Source organism: Canis lupus, chromosome 2, assembly GCF_048164855.1.
Source record: "Canis lupus baileyi chromosome 2, mCanLup2.hap1, whole genome shotgun sequence".
NCBI classification, from domain to species: Eukaryota; Metazoa; Chordata; class Mammalia; order Carnivora; family Canidae; genus Canis; species Canis lupus.
In genome coordinates this window covers 1920154-1941576 of record NC_132839.1, presented here as the reverse complement: position 1 = coordinate 1941576, position 21423 = coordinate 1920154, and the positions used below count along the sequence as shown (strand labels likewise).

The 21423-nt window shown below is 40.9% G+C and overlaps 1 long non-coding RNA gene across 2 annotated transcripts in view; it reads right to left on the bottom strand.

The window, feature by feature from the left end:
* LOC140611231 (uncharacterized) overlaps window positions 1–20871 on the bottom strand; it is a 74804-nt gene extending 53933 nt beyond the window's left edge. Inside the window, exons 1-5 of one of the 2 annotated variants that reach the window (XR_012012521.1) lie at window positions 20728–20866; window positions 17591–17812; window positions 4265–4332; window positions 2639–2881; window positions 69–207 (exon numbers count right to left, since the gene is read on the bottom strand). This is a non-coding gene — a long non-coding RNA (uncharacterized lncRNA). Of the gene's footprint in view, window positions 1–68; window positions 208–2638; window positions 2882–4264; window positions 4333–17590; window positions 17813–20727 lie in introns of both variants that reach the window. The other variant, XR_012012520.1, reaches the window with a different exon arrangement.
* Window positions 20872–21423: the final 552 nt, after the last annotated feature.

Sequence of the window (21423 nt, the reverse complement as noted above, 5' to 3'; positions counted from 1 at the left end):
CAAAGAAAGCAAGGAAAATGACATGCTGGATGCTATAATTATACTAGTTGTAAGGCAGCTGGTGTTACCTTCAAAGAAATAGATGTGAAAACAGAGAGTGAAGCTCAGTACACAATTCCAGGATTGTGGAAATACAGTGACATTAGAATGGCATCATAAATATCTCTGTAGCCTGGGATAATTGACCTGCTGTTGTTTGAAAAACACCTAGAAAAAAAATTGGGCCAGAAGTATGTCATGACTTCAAGTCATTTGAAGAGAATAGAAGAGGTACTGTCAACATAAAGTGCCAGGAATGCACGGTCTTGACAGCTGTGCTGTAACAACCTGCATAACATTGTTAGCAGTTCTGTTTCCCAAAACACATCCTCCTTGCCAAACAGGGTGTGTACATACAGTTATACAACAGTACAACAGTATCTCTCTATAGAGGTCATCACTATAAGAACTATCGCTGTTCAATGTCAACTAATCCTAAAATAGTTACTCAGCTAACATGAGTTCATTATGTTTAAGTCAATTTTCCATTTAAATTATATCTTCAGGATTATCATCTAGCTATAAAATCATGGCTGGCAAGATCATCTCTATCAAAACTAAACACTTACAATGTTTAAGGCCCTGGAGAGACACAAAGGTAGGATAGATTGTCTCAGTGCTCAAAGAGTTTAGCCTAGTTTGGGAGAAATGAAAGTGCCAGTGAGTATATAGTGAGAACAAAGGCTATGTGAGTTGTGAGCATAGAGAGAAGGCCTGCGTAGTCAGGGAAAGATGCACAGGGTGTGTAGGATTTGCACTGGATGCTGGTAAGGATGGGGCTTCCACAGGGGGTGAGAATGGTGAAGATCACACTGCAGAGGTGTGAAGGCAGGAACACAAGAGAGGTTTAGAAAGTAGGATGATAGGGGCACCTGGCTCAGTTGGTAGAGCATGTGACTCTTGATCTCAGGGTTATAAGTTTGAGCCCCAAGTTGGGTGTAGAGATTAGTTAAAAATAAAATCTTAAAAAAAAAAGAAGAAGAAAAGAAAATAGGATGTAGAGCCCAAGTTAATTGAAGAGCTCATATAGGGCAGCAGGGAGGGTGACTGCATCAGTCAGGAATTGCTTGGTTGCATGTGATAGAAACCCAACTTGAACTAGTTTAATAAAAAAGGGGAAATCAGGATAGTGGAGTGTCTTACACAATTCACAGACAGAAACCTGGCACTGAACCTGGGAACAACTGGAACCAAGAACTTTTGTTGTCTGTCCTCCTGCTCTTCTGGGCTTGTGCTTCATCTTATCTTGGACTCTGTAGACCACACCACACAGTAAGAAATATGGGTGCTAACACTGCCCCAGTACCTAATCTACAGCCTCAGCAATTCAGAGCCAGAGGGGCAGAATGGGCTTTACGCCCATTTCTAAAATCCCTAAAAAGGACATTGTGGCTAGGGCAAAGGATCAGTAGATTAACATGGAGATTCCTTCGGGAAGCCTAGGGACTGATGCAAGGGATGCAGGGTAGTTCAGGAAGGGATGTAGTTCTAAAAAAAAAAAAGTGTTTGAGAAGGAAAATGGTTATACTAAAAAAAAATGCATAATACATATAGAAACAGTATCCATAAACATAGAAATTCATATCCAAAATGAAAAATGCCACATTTTGTGTTTCTTAACTTGGAATTACAAATGCTTAACACCTCACATCAAAATGCTAACCTGAAATAGAATTGATTCATTCCTCTTATTCTTCCCCCAAAATAGTTAATTTCACCTGCAATTATTAGACTGAAATGCGTTTCTACTGAGGACTCACTGCTGCTTTGCATTCTATGCCAGCATTTCACCAAATCCACATTCCATCCTCCTGCTTTTTCTGTCTTTGTTTAGCTAAGGCAGCAGCATATAGAATTCTTTTACAAATTAAGCTGCTCTTTCTTCTAGTTGGAGTGAAACCTTTTTATAATGATAACTGAGGGGAACTGGGCTAACCCCCCAAGTATAGATTAACTATGTTATATCAGGATTTTATGGTGCATATTATGTTTTGAGGCCTAAGATTTAACTAATTTCATATAATAAACCATATTATAAGGAATCATTACTGCCTTCATTCAGAAAACATTGTGTAACAGCTTCTGATTTGAATAGGAGCTCTGAATATCTCAATGCTATAATGAAAAATGTAGTTAGAAGCATGATCGAAAAACTGATGTTTGTTTTATGGCATCCTTGATGCTTCAGGAAATTTAGGTTCCACATCCAGTGTTCCCTTCAGAACAATTTTGCCATTTGTTTCCTGCAGCGTTCTCCTTTGTTGCGCCCCAAGTGCCTTCGACCCAGGTCTGTCCTTAACATGCACCCCAAGCCCAGGGCTCAGTCTCCTGGGAGCAGGAACCTCACAGTATCACAACCCCTAAAACAATGCTGGATCACAGAGGCAGTCAGCAAATATTGAATAAATGAATGAAATACACAAAGGGTTTGTATTCACGGACACGGGTTCATAAACACAACATAAAAACAGCCCTCATGTAAAAAGACTAAGGTTAAAATGGAGAGGTCACTGAGGCGGGGACAAAACATCCTCTAATTGCTTCCTTCCTTTAAAAATGTCCTTTCGTATGCATAAATAGTAAGCTATTCTTTACGTACCAAAGACGAATAATTCCAACTTCTTCCATTTCAATTCTGTTAGCGCTTGGGGAAAAAGCTTGGTCTCTAAAGAACAAAGAAGTTTCTTGCCCGAGAGTTGGCCAGATGGCTCAGGACACAGCTCTGAAGTCCATTCGGATTGTCCAATGCTTCTTTTAATAAATAGCATGATTGCACTGCCTGGAAAAGTTAATTCCTTCTATCAGAAGATGCTGGCAATGGAATCATTCTGGACCATAAAAACTGTAAAAGGAAATGATAAGCGTGTCAGCAAATTCAATCAGTAGGATGAGATCAGCTTTTATTGGGTTCCTTGGATAAGCAGACAGCACATAGCATACTCTGTGAATTAAATCTATCCAAGCCCAAACATCCAGTTTCACACAGCATGCCACATGTCTTTCTGCTACATCCAAGACATTTTCCTAATTAGCAAAAATGAAGAGCATATGGTGGGAAGGAGAGGGAGAGCAGACGCCAGGGGCTCGAGGTGTGGACGGGGCAACCCGGAGGGAGATGTGCAAGAAGGCTATAGATCAGGGACGGTCTAAGCCGCAGCTAACGTGTAGTGAACACTTGCCGGGCCCTGGCTAAGAGGCGCACCTACCTGGACTCACGTAAGCCCTGCAGCAACGGTCCTCAGTGGGCTCTACTGTACCCCCACCTTACAGGTAAGGACGGGGAGGCCCCGGGAGGTCAAACAGCCAGTTCACAACTAGCAAATGGTAGCACTGAGATCTAAGCCAGCGTCTTTCTGGATCCAGAGTCTACACCCTTCACCCTCACATATACCTTCTTATAGAAGAAAGTTGTAGGTTTAATCTCCTCTTTCTCCACCTTTCTTCACAACCAAGCCATTGTTTCTTTCCTTCACGTTCCGTGTAACTGAACCTCAACGACAGCTGTCACTTCCCTTCCCCACTCTGCTGGACGCGTTCTCACGGAGCGTACCAGCTAAGATGTTTTGGGATACCGCTGGCAGGATCCCCGACAGAAAGTAGCCTGAATAAAGGGTTTCTGTTGTTTTGTTCTTGTGTTTGTTTTGCTTTTTTCAGACAGCCAGGGAGCCTGAGGCTGGGCAGGCCTGGTATTTGTTCAGTAGCTCAGGGGCCCAACCTCTTTCCATCTTTCTGTTCCCTTCTTTCCTACATGTTGGCTTCTTTCCGCCAGCCAGTTGCCTCATGATGCTCAGTGAGATAGCTGTACTCCCTCACCCAACTGCACCAAGTGAGAAAGAATGGAACAGGAACACTGCTGATCCATTTTTCTCTTTACATGAGGCGAGAAATCAGCCACATTTCCCTTCATGTCTCAGGGAAAGTGTGTTTTCGCAGCATCCCTAGCTGCAAGGGATGCTGGGAGGCAAGTATCTGGCAGTTTTATAGTCTCAGTTGTGGACATCGGGCTCTAGGATCTACCAACATGAGAGAAGGGAAGGATTGTCACGTAAGCCAGGAGATGGTTCTGCAACCTACCTGCTAATCCGGAGGTGTCCTTTCAGCCCTGGCTGGACTGGCCTTTTCTTGTGTACGATACTGGTGCCTGGTTTCCTCCTTCCTTACACTCCTTCTTCCCAGGCCCAGGTTCTTAGCTGTCTTGCCTCCTACCTCTCATTGATTTACTTACCCCTTCTCTCGCCTCCTCCCAATACCTCTTCACCACGCCTCAGCTCATTCCAGGTCACACGGATGCCTCTAGGGATTAATAAGAAAAAAAAAAAAAAAGCACGGAGGGGGCCATGAGTGATAGCAAGGGAGCACTGGGCCCTGTGGTAAAGTGGAGAATGCACGCCTGTTTAAAACACTTCAATACACATTTTAAAAGCCCTGGGTTAGGAGAGATTCACCTGGAGGCTCAGTGTATCCTTAGAATAACTCCATCGCTTCAGTTCTAATATTTCTGCATGTATTTCCCAAAGTAAGTTAAATGTTCATGAGAGCCCAATAACACTCTGAGGCCACAGGTAAGGTGTGCCCAGGTGGACGTAACAAAATATCCCAGACGGGCAGCTGCAGCAACAGGAATGTATTGTCTCGTAGTTCTGGAGGCTGGAAGTCCATGATCGAGGGGCCAGTAGGGTTGGTTTCTAGTGAAACCTCTCTTCCTGGCTCATGGGCAGTTTCCTTGTCACCGTGTCTTCACATAGACTTCTGTGCACCCATGGAGAGCGAGAGCGAGGGAATATGAGCACAAGTAAGTGAGTGAGCTGTAGCATCTCTTCCTGTCTTCTCAGGCACTAAGTCCTTAGGATTAGGGCCCCACCCTATGACCTCACCCAACCTTTATCCTCATAGGCCATATCTTAAAATACAGTCACCTCGAGGATTAGCCTTCAACATGCGAATTTGGGGGAAACAGATCAATCTGTAACAGTGCCAGTCCCTGCTCACAGCGCTGAAACTCGCCAAGTAACATTGGCAAGGACGCCAAAGAGTGGCAAGGACATTCTAACTCATTTTAGAGATTTAAACACAAAGTCGGTTAGGTCATCAGAGGATGGCGATAGAACACCTTAATGCTTACAGAACTACAGGTTTTTTCCAACACAACACAACACAACCCAGATAACACAGACGTCACCCACAAGATGTGATTGGCAGGCTGTGGGGCAATGTCCTTACTGAAAAATATCCTTAACAGTTCCATCTAAAATTGTATAGTTAGAAATTCATTCCTTTAGATTGTTTTGATTTTGTGTTTTCAAGAACCTTCTGTTATGATGCCAATACCTATGGGTAGACTCTTATATTTGTATTAGATAAAACCTTAATAGAGTCAAGGGCAATAAGTAGGAAGTAGGAGGAAAAATGAGTCACTTCATAAATTACCAGAAACAGAAATGAGCAGTTTTTATTTTATAATTGAGATTATATTTCTCATACAAATCCAGGCTCTTCATCTGAAAAATCAGAAGACCTAGAAAAACTTAGTGAACATTTCCTAATGCTAACAACCAGTCAAAGCTGAGCAACGGCTACTCTTATTAGACGGGGCATGTGTTCTGTCTGCCACAGCTCTTGCCCTTACCTCTCACTGTCCTATCAACTAAGAACAATGTCAGTTGTCATTTACCACTGCCTGGGCTTTTCTGTCATCGAGAAATATTTCTTATTGATTATATCTATCTAAGAGTGGGAAACAAGATGCTGACCAGGTAGGACATTTCCAAAATATGGGGGAAAGTTCATAGTAGAGATTTCTGATATTCACTAATAGCTGAGCTCTTCTTTGCTTTCTGGGCTCTACAGTTCCTGGTCTTCCTGTGAGCAGAATGTGAACGAGTGACGACGTATCACTGGGGTTGAAAGTGTTTTAAATGGATGCTCTTTCTTAATACTTTCTCTTCTCGTCAAATGCAAATGATTCAGTGGAGGACTGTGGGATGCCAGAGCCACAGAGGAGAAGTGGACTGGATCCCTGAATGACAGTGTGGAACAGAGCTCCCGCTCATACTCTGCTCTGTATCATGCGTGAGAAATGCATATTCTATGAAGTCCCTGAGATTTGAGGGCTGTTTGTTACAGCAGTTAGCTGCCTTCACTGAAACAGGATGTGCATTTTTGTGGAAGTGAAAAATACCTTACATAAGCAAGAAACTCTGTCCCCTGCTGCTTCATTACATTACCTTTCAGGGACAGGTAGGCATCTCAACCCTGGAATAAAATAAGGTGTCACTAAAGATATGTTAATTGTGTTTATCTTTTCCAAGAACCAAAACTCTTAGTTTTATCAATCTTTTCTATGGTTTTTCTGTTTTCTCTGTTTCATTTATTTCTCCTCTTTATTATTTCCTTACATTTGCTACTTTGGGGTTTTTCTTCTTTTTCGAATTCCTTGAGCACTAGAAATTTGGGTTGTAGTTAGATTGTTTATTTGAGATCTTTCCATTTTCTTGATTTCTTGATGAAGACAAGGTGTGCTTGAAGAAAGATTTTTTATAACAATGGCAACTCAAACAACACTGGGTGTGGAAGCCACAAGTAGTAGAAACCAAATGCAAGATGTGTGCCTGGAAAGGGTAGGGAGAGACATGGACAGAGAAAGACATTTTTCTCCTATTTTCAATCTCTCTCAGGGTTGACCCTGGCTGATTCTTTGTCCTTTCCTCTTATACTCAGTGACCTCTCCCTCCCACACATACTCGGTCTCTTCTATTCAATCTATAATATCATTTGCGCTTTTTACTTTTTGATCTTGAAATATCATTTGGGTATTGGAGTTGTTTTATATACTTTCCATCAATGAGAGATGATGAATTTAAGATTCATGGTGTATCCATTAAGGGTGATTATGTCATCCCAGCCTCTCTAGCTAGAGATTCTCTATTTGGGAGAAAATGACTAAAGTCCAGAGCAGGAATTTCAATTAGTTTAAGTTTTTTTGGAAAGAAAGAACACAGATTCACTTATGCTAAGTCAAGGAAAGTGGGTTAATTATAAAAAGAAACAAAACAGATAGCTCATGGGAATCCAAGAACAGAAACAAGTGAATCCCACAAAGACAGGAGTTGCACTGGGGGAAGCTCTAGGGACTTCTGCAGCAAAGTCCACACATTTTCCCTGTAATGGCAATACTATTGAAGAGATTCAATTACTCTCTATATCTCTTTTTCTTTTGGTACTGATTCTTTTTTCTTTCAGCTTTACTGGCATATAATTGACATATAACATTCTGCAAATTTAAGACGTACAATGTGTCGATTTGATACATATATATAGGCACACCTCATCGTACTGGGCCTTGCTTTATCATACTCTGCAGATAATTGAGTTTTTTACAAATCAAAGGTTTGTAGCAACTCTGCTATGAACAAGTCTATCAGCACCATTTTTCTAACAGCATTTGATCACTTCACGTCTGTGTGTCACAATTCGGTAATTCTCACAATATTTCAAATTTTTCATTATTATCATATTTGAATTGCTATAACTTCAGGATAAAACTTTAACAGATGGGGAGTTGCTTCTCATGGAGGAGAAAGTGGTTTCTTGAGATGGAATCTAATCCTGATAGATTAGATTCACCACCATCTTCCTGGTGAAGATTGTTGAAATGACAACAAAGGATATAGAATATTACATAAACTTAGTTGATAAAGCAACAGCAGGGTTTTAGAGGATTGGCTCCAATTTTGAAAGAAGTTCTACTGTGGGTAAAATGCTATCAAACAACATCACGTGCTACAGAGAAATCATTCATGAAAGGAAGAATCAATCAAGGTAGCAAACTTCATTGTTGTCTTACTTTAAGAAGCATCTACCGCCACTCCACTCCCAAGCAGCCACCACCCCGAGCACTCAGCCGACGTCAATGTCAAGGCAAGACCCTCCACCAACAAAAGATTTACAACCCGCTGAAAGTTCAGCTGATGATGAGAAATTTTTAGCAATAAAGTATTTTTAAATTAAGGTATGTAGATTGTTTTTTAAAGATATAATCCTACTGCATACTTAACAGACTACAGTATAGTATAAACATTAACTTTTTTTTTTAAACATTAACTTTTATATGCAGTGGGAGACCAAAAAATTCATTTGACTCTTATTGTGACATTCACTTTATTGCAGTGGCTGGGAAGCAAACTTGCAATATCCTCAAGGTATAACTGTGCAGGAAAACGGTTACCACTGTAGCATGAGCCAACACCGCCATCACATCGTGTAACTGCCAGTTCTACGGGGGGACAGATTCTTAATTCTCTTCCATTACTAATTGGCTCAACATCAACTCCATAACTTTCCTACCTCAAAACTTATTCTTTCTTCTTTATAACTTTTATTTGTTCATGCTCCCTCACCACTTTTATTGGGGTTGATGTTACCAAGCTATTGAATCTCAATGGATGAGATTCACAGATCTGTGGCTTGTAGTTTTAGCAGTATTTATGTTGAAGCTTGTGTGAATAGGCAAAGCACAATATGTGCATTGTTTTGTAAATAATCCCAAACATTGACCACAGCTAAATGTGTAAGAATGCAGAGTTGTTCCTTGCAGGGATCAGGATCTGAAATGAATTTTGCAGTGTACCTTCCTACCTTCACCTGCCAACCCTACCTGACACAGACACACCCAGTGGTTTTCAAAATAAAAAATTAAAACATTTTTTTGGATAAAGTAATACAGGCAGATGGAATTTCCATATATTATACAAGGATTCCCCAAAAGAAACTAAGACTTCCTGACTTCCTTCCGCAAACCTCCTATTTCTTCTCCCTAAAGGTAATCATTGTGTTTCCATGATTTTTATACAAATGGATTCAAATTTAAATAAGCAATGATAGCCTTAAGGTAGCGTAGGGGAGAAAAGCAATCTCACCCAATTTATTTGGACAGTTGTGGAGGATTTACAGACCTGAAGAAGGGGCTCCTTTTCTTCCACTAGGAACCCTAATGAGTCTCACTGTGCATCTAGAAACCTCAGAAAATCCGACAGCACAGAGCTGAGTCCCTCCACCATATCTCAGCAAAAGTTCTTTGTACAAGTCAGGTAGCACCTGTTAGGTTTCCTCTAAAATATGTGTGAATTGGTAAGTTAAAGCAAGCTGGTGCCTCTATCAAAGGAACACCAGATCTTATGGCAAAAATTGTCTGGAAGGAAGTCTGTGCATTCAGTAGGAGACCCACAGAAGCCCAACCTGATAAATCAGATTCTCACCCACACCTTCTGTCCTCTCACTATCATTTATACATCCCAGGAGAGTTTTCTCTCTCCAAATAACAAATGTTGAAGTTCTTAGTCAAAATAGATTTTGATGCTTCAGGAAATCCCATAAACCTTTTGGTGATATAGGTAATGTCTCCTTCTCTCCACTCACATGACACAAAGATCTCTGGAATTATAATGACCATGTAAAACCTCTGTGGGACCCTAAGGTTCTCATCTCCACACAATCCTTTCTCTTACCTTTTGAGTCCAGGTAATCCACCTGTTTGCATCCTCAGTACTTAATCCCCAGTTCTGTAGTAATTTCTTACACTGCACCACAAAAGGGTGCTAATCTTTTCTTGCCCAAGAAATATCAAAAGATGTAGTTAGCCCTCTAGAAGCTCATACCCTGCCACTTTTTAATGAAGATATAGGACAGGGGTCCCCAAAGTATAGCCCATGGGTCAAATCTGGTTGTCTGCTTATTTGTACAGGTAACAATTTATTGGAACACAGCCACACTCATTTGTTTATGTGTCGTCTCTGGCTGCATTTGTGCTATAATGGCAGCACTGAGTAATTACAACAGATGGTATATGGCTCACAAAGCCTAAAACATTTGTCATCTGACCCTTACAGAAAGTTTTTTGACCTCCAGTTTTGGCCTCTAGGAAGTTAGATGGGGCACCCTATCATAAACATGCTTTTAGCAAAATATATGACTTCATTAAAGCATACAACTCTTGATCTCAAGGTCGTGAATTCAAGCCCCACATTGGGCATGGAGCCCACTGGAAAAAAAAAAAAAAAAGACCTGATAGTGATTTTTAACATAGTAATATTTATGCTTTCCTAACTTAAATTCCAGAATTAGCCAGGTTTCAGGTTTACAGATTCAACAGTAGCATCAGAGATCCAGGATCTTTATTTACCCTTTTGTATCTTGCTATCCTCAGCAGGTTGACTTACCACTTCAGAGTTTCCAGATGGCTACAACAGCTAAAAGCATCCTCATCGGAAAGCATCCAAAAAAGAAGGAAAGTAAAGGGCAAGAAGACTTTTTCTTATAAAATTCTTTTTTTTTTTTTTAATCATGAAAGCAAAGCTTTCCCAGAAAACTTTAGTAGAAATTCCCCAACTGGGTTGCATGAGCATCCTTGGACAATCACAAAGGGAACTGAGATTGCTGTGATGGGTTTGGAGCCATGGCTGTCATGCCTGGTTGCATATTAAAATGAGCCACAGAGTAATCAGCAAATTAGAAAACACCGGTATTTTGTGCTCTGTTCATTTTCTGGAACTAAGGACATTCCCACATGAACAAAGGCAGATTTCATTTGTCTGGGAAGAAAACATAACAGTTGATGATGGTTTTGGGGTAGGCAACCAATGGCATTTGCCACACTCATGTACACGGACACTGAAGTAAGTCAGATAGATAGTGGGGCTAGGGGAGGAGAGACTGTGAGCAAGAATCTACCTAGAATCCTCAATGAAAGAGAAGAAACACCGAGAAAGTTTCTGGGCAACAATTTTAAGGAGAGTAGACGGTCATGGATTTTAACAGTGGAAGGACAAAGACATGGAGATCACAGGAGCTGGGGAGTGTCAAAGGAGGCAAGGAATATAGGGAAGTAAGGAGTTCTGAGGATATAGTTCAATATTGGCATGCTGAAGGTAAAATGTCTACGTTATATTGAGGTTGAGGTATTAAGGTACTTAGACATCAGTCTATAGTCTATAGTCTATAGTCAATGATAAATCAAGTCTGCTGCCATTTACAGACTGTAGATGTATAGAATTATCTTGAACTTCTGCTAAAGACAATAGAAATGCAAATGTTTTGCTTGACATATTTTAAGCCTCGGTGCTAAAGTGAAATCACACTGTTCTCAGCTAATAAGAATGATATAGTTACGAAGCCAAACCCGAGTCTTCTAATTCCAGATCCCTTGGACTGAGCTCTCACTTAATCCAAAGACTGATGTGCACGTGACTGTAACCACAGAATCTGAGTGACCTTTTGGTCTCCAATGAAACACCCTGGGAAAACTGTTTTCCCTGCTCTCATTTAAAAACAGTAACTGCTCTAGATCATTTAAGATCCTTTGTCAAGGGAATTCAATTAGCATCAGCCTGAGGTCACCCCAGGACTTCATAAACTTTTTCATCCTGTGAACTCCCCTGGGTTTTCCATGACTCATATCAACTGTCCCCAAAAAAGTAAGTTTGCTTTTCATCTTACGGATCCTGCAGTAGCTCTGGTCTCCCTCTCAGTATCACATCAAATCTGAAAGGAGGAAGTGCCCGAGGGGAGGCAGTAGGTGGAGAATGCTGGGTCACCCACAGTTCACTGCCTCTTCCCCAAGCAGCTAGTCAGGGCACTGGGGCTGCTGTCTCTGTGACTTCCTGGTAACAGCCCATGATCTCCCTACGGGTCAACTCCCAGTTTAGGAAACACTGGGAAAGTACCGAACATCCATTTGATATAATGACAGACTATAAGTTAAATAGAACTCAGAAAAAAATAAAAAAATAAATGAATTAAATAAATAAATAAATAAATAGAACTCAGAAATGCTAAAATGATAACACTTGCCAAATTTGCTGTATCGATGGCAAAAGAATAGAAGCTTCAATCAATGGACAAATATTTGTTGTTTGCTATTTTAGTAAAACTAAATATGCCACCTTTGCTGAACTAATATAAGCTAAAAAAAAGGCATTCACTCACTGAGCCCTTAGTTCAACAAATACTTGAGCGCCCACTGTGTGCAAGTCATTGTACAAGGCACAAGGTGAGTGAAACACAGTTCCTGCTTTTCAATAAATTTAAAAATCTAAAAATCTAAATAATATCTATGTAAAAATATATATAATACGATATTACATATTGCACAGAAGTGTTAAGAGTAAGCCTAGCAGTGATCACTAGAATTCAAACATGCTTAATCCTATCTGCAGGCTTGGTGTAATGGGCCCACCAGAAATCCAACCATATGAGGCTCTTCGTATGAAGGTATCATGAAGACAGGATCAGGTGGGTAATCTAGACCTCGTAAAACATGTTCAGTCACAGTGATGCGATTATGAAAACCTGTAGCTGTCAACAGGATGTTTCCTTTGCCCTTTGAGTAAAAGCAGAAAGAGATGTTTTCATTAACATCTGTAAGATATTGGGCCAGACAGGAACGCAGCCTGGTACCCTTTTCTCAAAGAGAAAGGCATACAACATGACCAAATATTAATGTGACCAAATTCAGTCATTCAACAAATACTTATCAAATCCTTACAATGTGGCAGAGACCGTCATAGGGTTGTGTGGCCCAAGAAAAACCAGGTAACAAATAATGGACATAAGCCACTAAGTCATCAAGCTGATATATTTTAAGTTAATGAGGTCCTTACTGGAATGGAGTGTCCAACTGGTGATGAATTTTTAAAGGATGTATGAAGGCTAAAGTGGATTCAAAGGAGAATGGTAAGGATGATTAATTAGGAAAGGAGATTAGGTTCTATGAGAAAAGGTTAAATTAATTCCAGTTACTTAACTTGGAGAAGAGAAAACTAAGGGCTGACTTGATTATTATCTTATCTTCATAATCAGGAGAGCTTTTAGGCTTTTCTTTTCCTTAAAGGCCTAGATGTGAGGAAACAGGATAAAACTGAAACATTTTTGAAGCCGCTGATTTAATCAATAAGTGCATAATATGGGCACTGTCTTGTTGCCTAACACAATAAGAGATTGCGGAAGCACAAAAATGAATACGACATGGTCTCTGCTAGAAGTCATTTCATTTGGACATTAAGAAAGAACTCCTATGAACAGTTAGGTGATATGACTCAAGAAACGACTAGGGGAGCATATGCAACATAAGTGCTTACAGATTGTCAAGAAGAACACTGACCACTATTCAAGATTGTTGTGATCGTAGAACTAGATGATGATTGAAGTTCTCTGTAGATCTGTGATACTAAAACCTGTACCACAGTCAACCGTTTCCCACAAAGTGATATTAAAAGTGATATATAACAATAGTACATGTAACTGCATTTATATTTGCCCATTGACTAATGTTTAGATTTCGTGTCAAATATTCTTGTGTCCATTTTTAATTGATCTTTAATTAAAAGTGAAACCTGATGACTCAGGCTTAAGGGAAAACATCTAATAATCTCTCTGACAAAGAATTAAGAATTTAAACTGTGGATCAAAATCCATTAACAGGTTGCAGCTATAAAATGAGAAGGCTATTTGGAACGTGGCAACTTTATTTGAATTTGGGGTGTGAGGTACAATATCCGGTGTTGAAGTAAATGAACTATGGAAGCTTAATCAAGTCCTTTGCAAGCAATGTACTGAGGTACATGGAACCTTGAATCACAGAGTCACACCTAGAACATTTGTTTAGCTTGATTGCTAGAGAGGATAGAAATACTGGGAGCTGCCCACTAGATACCTCCCTTTGGATATCTCACTGAGATTTCAAATTCAACACTTCAAGAAAAAAGAGTGAGAAAACGAGAGAGAGAGAGAGAGAGAGACCTATCTACCTCAACTCATTTGAGTTGTACTCATGTCTCTTAATTAAAGATATCACTCTCTTCCCAGTACTTCAGAGCAGAAATGTCAGCTTTGACGCTTCGCTCTCCTCTGTCCTCCAAAATTAATTTATTTAGCAATACTGTAGTGTGCATCTATCATCAGCCTACAAGGGGTTAGGAGTGTGAAGGTCTATGTCACTGTATTTGTCCTCAAGTATAAAGTCATGTGGACCGATTTTCGTCCCATGTCATCAGGGTTTGCTTGTTCTTTAAAATTTCATTAAGGTTATCGTAAATTCATATCTAGTTGTAAGACATGATGGAAGGAGACCTCTCCTATACTTTGCCTCACTTCCTCCAGTGGTAACACTTTGCCAAACTAGAGTATAGCAAACTGGCGTATTTACAGACACAATCCTCCTGTCTTACTTGTACTTGTTTGTGTGTGTGTGTTGAGTTCCATACAACTGCATCACGTGTGTGGGTTCCAAATCCACCACCACAGTGAAGACACTGAATGATCCCATCACCACACGAGTTGTGCTGCCCGTTTAGAACTAACTGTACCTACTTCCCTCCCATCCTCCTCCCCTATTCTTAGCCTCCGGCAGCCACTCATCTGTCCTCCATTTCTAAAATTGTCATTTTTAAAATGTCGCACAAATAGAATCGAACAGTATGTAATCTTTCAGGATTGGCTCTTTTTTCTTTCTTCCTTAAGCATAATACCTTACAGATTCATCCAAGTTACTGCATTTATCAATAGTTGTTCCTTTTTATTACTGAGTAGTAGCTCATAGTAGGATTTACTGAATAGTTTGCTTAACCGTTCACCTGTTGAAGGACACATGGGCTGATTCCAGCCTTTGTCTACTCCAAATAAAGCTGCAATGAGCATTTATGTACCGGTGCTTGTGGGAGCATACACTTCCATTTCCCTGGGATAAATGCCTAGGAGCACGACTGCTGTGTCATAGAGTAGCTTGATGCTCAGATTTTTTTTTTTTTTAATCTGCCAGAGATTTAAAACCTCTAAATTTAAGAAGCTGCCAAACCGTGTTCCAGAATGACGGCTCCATTGTATATTCCCACCAGCAGTGCATGCATGATCAAGTTTCTCAGCATTCTCACCAGCACTTAAGAGTTGTCCCTATTTTTTATTTTACCCATTTGGGTAGATGCATGGTGTCACGTGATTAGCTTTATAAAAGACAAGTGAACCTATTGTTCTAGGAGGCAGGGGAAAGACTAACTCCTATATCCAGTAGCATGGGGGGGGGGCGAGTAGGTGGCAGGAGAGGTGTAGGTGGGGAAACATCCATAAAGGAGATAACCTTTGAGCTGGGTTCTTAAAAATCGAGTAGATCTGCAGAAACTAGAGAGAAGAGAAGGATACATGTAGCATAGGGAGCAAGATATTCAGAACTGGGGGTGCTGGGAGCGTGAGAATGGAGAGGTCTCCCTAGGTGGAGGCCAGCGCGGAGAAGGGGAAAGACAAAGGGGCCGGGGCCGGAAGGGCACCCTGTGTCCTGCAGGGGGGTTAAGGACAGGCTGTAGGGAGGAGAGAGGCCTCACCACTGTGATGGCGCAGCCAGGCCTCGTTGTGGTTCTCATGCCCGCAGCGCGGCCTGCACCTGCCACCCATCTGGCTGCCCCAGCCCTCGGTCACGGTGCTTGGGCTGCAGGCTCAGGGCTGCCCCCACAGCGCTGGCTTCGCCCCATACTCTCCGCACACCGGGGCCCTTCTCCTGAGCCCTGGCCTTCACGGATCTCGCAGGACCCCACACCCCAGAGACGGAGCCACACCCTGCCGAAGGTGTGTAAACTCTCAGGGGATTTGGAATCTCAACGGAAACTATGATGATGATGATAATAATGACAAAAGCAGAGTATGGTTTGTTTCTTAAGAGCATGAATCAAGAGCCGTGTTTATTCCACATATATCTAAAACGTGACTGGCCGTTTGTTTCATTTGAGGTTCCCCAGAAACATTTTCCAACAATAAAAAAAAAAAAAAAAAAAAAAAAGGAACAAGAAAGAAAAGCGCCAGGCTTGTGGAAAATGTGGCAAAGTCTATTTTGAAATTTTAGTCTTCACTTCTTTTTTTTTTTAACTGTAGTGTAAACTTGCTATTATCTCATAAATAATTAAACGTGACAACATATTCAAAATTGTTTCTACACAATAAAGACTTTAAAATAAGAGCAACAAAAGAGAACATAGTACTACAGTTTAAAAACTCCTTCTAACACATTTCTGTGGATATCCAACCCACTTGTGATAAATTAGTGAAAATGCAGAGAGTGAGTTGTACATCAAGAGTGTTGCCCGTTCCAGACATTTTTCAGATACAAGGTCTCAAGTAACAAGACTCTCAAGAGCGAGGTCAAGGTGACCGCTCGTTACCTGGAAGATGCGGACCAGACTGTTTCTTAACAGTTTTCAGAATCAGAAATCTTAGGACAAATATATGCAGGATGATGGGCCAATGAATGTGCTGATCTAATTTGAAATTTATCAGGAAAACTTGAATCCCCTATTAAAAAAAAAATACATGAATCATTCCCTAAATCAAGACCAAGTAAGTGTCGCCTTTTCTTCCTAATAGACTCAGAATAGACTATTCTATTCCCGTAGTGTCCTGATGGCATTCACTGCATCTTCCACTTAAAGAAAAGGAGAAAGCAGCACATGTCAAGCTGACCGCTTACCATACACAAAATAAAGGCCACAAGTACGTAAAGGTTAAAGGAGGCTTGTTGGGCCTCTCCTCCCTGGACACACAATTGTTAGAAGCTGATGGTTAGGGCTGTCTTTGAGGTTCTTATGTAAACTAAGTTTCTGCTGGTTTTTATTTCCTCGGGTCAAGCAAATATTCTTTAGTTTCAAAAGAAATTCAGAAACACTGAGATCATGATTTTTATTAACTCCTGAAATTATAGCCAGTATCTCAGCTGCATCTTTTGATAGGGCCTTTAATCAGTTTTTAATCACATTCTCCACAAGTACCAGGCACCGTAATCAAAATTTCCCTCTAACTTATTGGACCTGAGAGGAGTATAATCTTTTGGAAATTCCAACACATGCTTAGCTGAACACAGACATTTCCTTGGAGCCAAATTTTATTTCAGCCCTGTTTTCTGATGAAAAAATGAAAATGAAAAATATTTAACCATTAAGTGTACAGGAGTGGAATGGCTGGTCAGGACCCGCACAAACCAATGACAGTGAGGTTCAGATTAGCTGTGACGGATGATCATTACTAATAAAACTGATTTATATAAATGTTTCAAGTTCTGTGCCTTTCCCCCCCCTTCTCCTTTAGTACTGGCTTTAGTAAAAGCCAGGATTTTAAAAAGGAGGTTAGGGGAAGGGAACAAAGAAACACAATGGAGGGAAGTCAGAGGGTGGAAACGGAGCCACACGGTGAAATGCAATCACACTCTGTGATGGATCCACGTCGCCGCCGTGTTGGAGGGTAATCCTGAAAAGAAGTTCAAATGGGGAAGAAAGGAGAGAGCCTTCAAAAGTCCACCGATGCTTTAATAACTAAAAATCACGCTCGTGTAAATGCTTCTCCTCTGGTTGGTGCTTGGAATTCACTGTGCACTTTCACCCACACACGTTTTCCTTCCTAACCCTCACAATGCAGCTCTTTGCAGTTAAAAAACAAACAAACAAACAAACAAAAACAAAAAAAAAAACCTTACTTAGTTTCATGCCACCCCTCAGTGGGGCATTCGACTGGAGGAAGGGTGTACCTTCTCTGGGCTCTGGGCGACAACCGGGATCCTCCCTCCGTACTGTGCGAGCCGAGGGGTGGGCCCAGCCGCCCTCGGCGGCTCGGGTCTGCTCAGGCTGGGTGCAGCAAACAGCATCTCAGGCTGCTGATCTCCTGCTGTGTCCAACCGACTGCTCGGAGCTGCTCTTTGATGTGACTTTGATGGTGTGGGCAGTAGAAGGCCTTCTCTCTAAAGGACAAACTTGAGAAAATTCAAAGGCAGCTCCAGGGGCTTCTCTATGAATAAGACAATCTCGTACTGTGATCTGACAAATCTTTAATTTTTAAGTTAATTTAATCTCAATGAAATCCATCTGACTGGAATAGCTGCAATTTAACTACAAAACCCTGGCCAAGCTCTCTCTTTATCCTATTTGGGAAATTGAAGGCTTCAAGTGATTGGTGGGTCTGAAATGAATGGTAACAGGTTCTAATTGAGTTGGGACTTACAAAAATGTTTCACATCTTTTGTTAGTTTGTCATCTACGGCTTGTTTAGTCTAAAACAAAGCAGAGGCCACGAGCGTTATTTCCGTGGCCTGGGTTCTGGCCACACGAGACACACAAGGCCTCAGACAGGGCACACTGAGTCAACACTGTGGTCTAGAATGAGGAGGAATGAGTCCTAGACTAGAGTTCGCGTCATGGTGTGGAGCCCCCCATGGACCCAACAGCTAATGGAGTTGAATCATGGGTCCCTCAGGGCTAAGCCAATTACTTCCAAACCACAGAGTTTTTTTAGAAAACAGATTTCCCAGACCACACCCTGGATCTAATACACCCACATCTCTTGGAATGGGGCTTACGGATCCACACTTTTCAACAGCTTTACAGGTGATTGGAGGACCAGTAGGTTTGGGGAAATAGAGGGCCAAAACTAAAATTATCCTAAGTGGGCATAAAAGTGGGGAGGAGTTCTCCATCTGCTCAGAGACAGAAAAAGCCTCCTTAAACTACTTCTTCAGCATCTAGTGCTGCTAACTAGAAGTCTGACTACAATTTGACTCTTATTCTTTTCTTGGCCATCTGTTTGGTTTTTTGATTGATTGATTTTCTCTCTGGAAATTTAAAATTGGGAGACCAGAAATTCCCTTAGGATGTAGCTATATAAGGACACTATTAATCTGAAGACTCAAAATCTTCAACTCAAGGGAAATTCTTCTATTTCCTGTTCATCTCTTTCATTTCCTGTGTTCTGCTTTTCTAGAACTATTAAGTGGGTGTTTAACATCATGGGTTAAAGGTATTGCGTTTTAATTTTTCATTCCTTTTTTTCTATCACCTTCACTTTTTTCTCCAGACTTTGCAACATTTTATTGTCTAGAATACTAACTCAGCCTTCAGCCATGTTCATCCTGTTTTTTATCTCTTGCAACTTGATTTTTTTTTCTGCTTTCCCAATAAGATTTTTTATTTCTAGAATCAATTTGGGCTAATTACTCATATTAATAGAAGACTTTTCTTTCCCCTCTTCCTAGCCCTCCCTCTCATCTTTGTTTGCTTTTCTTTCAATGAAAATAGCCACTTGACTCTCTAAAGATATTTTAAGGTTTTGTTTTTTTTTTTAATTTAAGTTTTCATCTGTTCCGTGATGAAACCTTATAACCTTAGATCAGTGATTCTGTTAGTGGATCTTGGTCCCTCTCTGGCTTTTCATCAACTGGCTGGTGATGGGTTGATCATCCGTTAATAGCTGGCATGGGTTACTTCTACAGTTCTGATAGTACCCCGGGCCTCAACTTTGAGGGTAAGATTGCTTTTTAGTTTAGTTAACCATGAATGGTTATGGTGGGTTAACTGGACAAGTCCCTTAAGGCTCCCTGGGCATGGGCTGGCAGGCCAGTACCTGTCCCCTCCACCCCCTTACCAGCTTAGGAAGATGTGCATTTTGGCAGAGGTGCTTCAAAGCCCGAACCTCCCGGAAGAGCAGTCTGTCCCTTCTCTCCATCTGTGTCTGTATGTGTCTCAAATCCCCACATGACCTGCTCTTCTCACACAGACCCCTGAAGGATTTATTTTGATAATACTTTTCAGGCTTATCCTGACATTGAATTCCACTTGTGCCTGTCATTTAATATAGTAGGGGAAGGGAAAAGCTGAACTGGTTTGTTTTTCTGAATTTAGCTCCTGTTTAATTACTCTGATGACCGTTCCTTCATCTCACTCTCCTCCATATATTAGGTCACTCCAAGCTTGGAGGTTTTCAGGATTGCATCCTTTTCTAATTTGCAAAAATTCTCATTAATTTTTTGCCTGCTAATGACATTCTTTCTCCTTTCTCTGGATCTTTATGAATTTTCAGCCACCTAAGGGATTCAGGACAAGAGGAAATTCAGGTGTGTGTTGAGTTCAATCTCCTCCTACAATTAACCTCTTTTTGACTCTTCCCATATTATGCCACTGACACATTGAACTGCAGAAAGGCAGAAACACCAACATCAAACCACATCACTCCAAAAACACACAAGAAACAAAGGCATACGTGCACTCACACATATAATTAGCCATTCTTTTCTATTTTTTCTTTCAAGAAAAACAGTTCTATCCGAAAAGGTCTTTTCTTTTCTTTTTTTATTTGACAGAGAGAAAGAGAGTACAAGTGGGCAGAGTGGCAGGGAGAGGGGGAGGGAGAAGCAGACTCCCCACTGAGCAGAGAGCCTGATGCAAGGCTCAATGCCTGGACTCTGGACTGAGCTGAAGGCAGATGCTTAACCAACTTGAGCCACCCAGGTGCCCCTGAAAAGGTATCTTAAGAGGAACACTGCTAGAGTTGATAAAGCGTGCCATTCAACTAAATAGAACAGTTTCTACCATTTTCAAAATGTTTAGTTTCAGAGAAACCTAAAATTAATCCATCGTCATGGCCTATCATATCATATAAACATATAATAGGAATGATGCCTACAAGGTATTGTGAAAATCACATTAACCCTCAGTGTCTTGGATAGTTATAGACAGTCCACAGTTACTATTTACACAAGGAAACTGTTTCTTGCCAAAGTACAGAACCACTGTCCGAGGATTACAACTTCCTGTTAATCAATGTATATGCTTCCCTTAGAGACTGCATTTTGAAATCACATTAGTTGTTATTTGTAAATATCACTCAGGCACTTACCATTTCTCATCTGCTCAGAGTGAAAAATCAGGAATCACTCAGAAATCACACATCAGTTCTGTATGTTCACTGTAACATTGATCCTAAGCATACATACCTTCCAATTGTGATGTAAACTCAAAACTAAGGGCGGGGCACCAGGGCAGCTCAGTGGTTGAGCATCTGCCTTCAGCTCAGGACATGACCCCAGGGTCCTGGGATCGAGTTCCGCATCACGCTCCCTGAATGGAGCCTGCTTCTCCCTCTGCCTGGGTCTCTGCCTCTCTCTGTGTCTCTCATGAATAAATAAATAACATCTTAAAAAAACAAACCACTAAGGGCCTTCAGAATCTCATTTCCAATTCACATCTAGACAGTAAATAGGGAATGAAATGTGACCCATGACAAGAACTTGTCTGTCATGTACTCATGCATTCAATTTGGTCTTAGGGTGATGGGAGATGATATTCCACATAGACAAAAGTATGAAGGGAGAAAAGCAAAGAGCATCTGTAGTAATGGTAAGTTGTCCAGATTGCCCAGAGCAGCAAACTGTAAAACTAACCAGTGGGCCAAATGGTCATGAAAAGAAATTAAAAGCATTTCTCAATACCAGGCAATGAAAACAGAGTTGTACTGACAGTGGCAAAAATTGTGATTATTCTTTTTTTTTTTTTTTAAGATTCTATTTATTCATGAGAAACAGAGAGAGAGAGA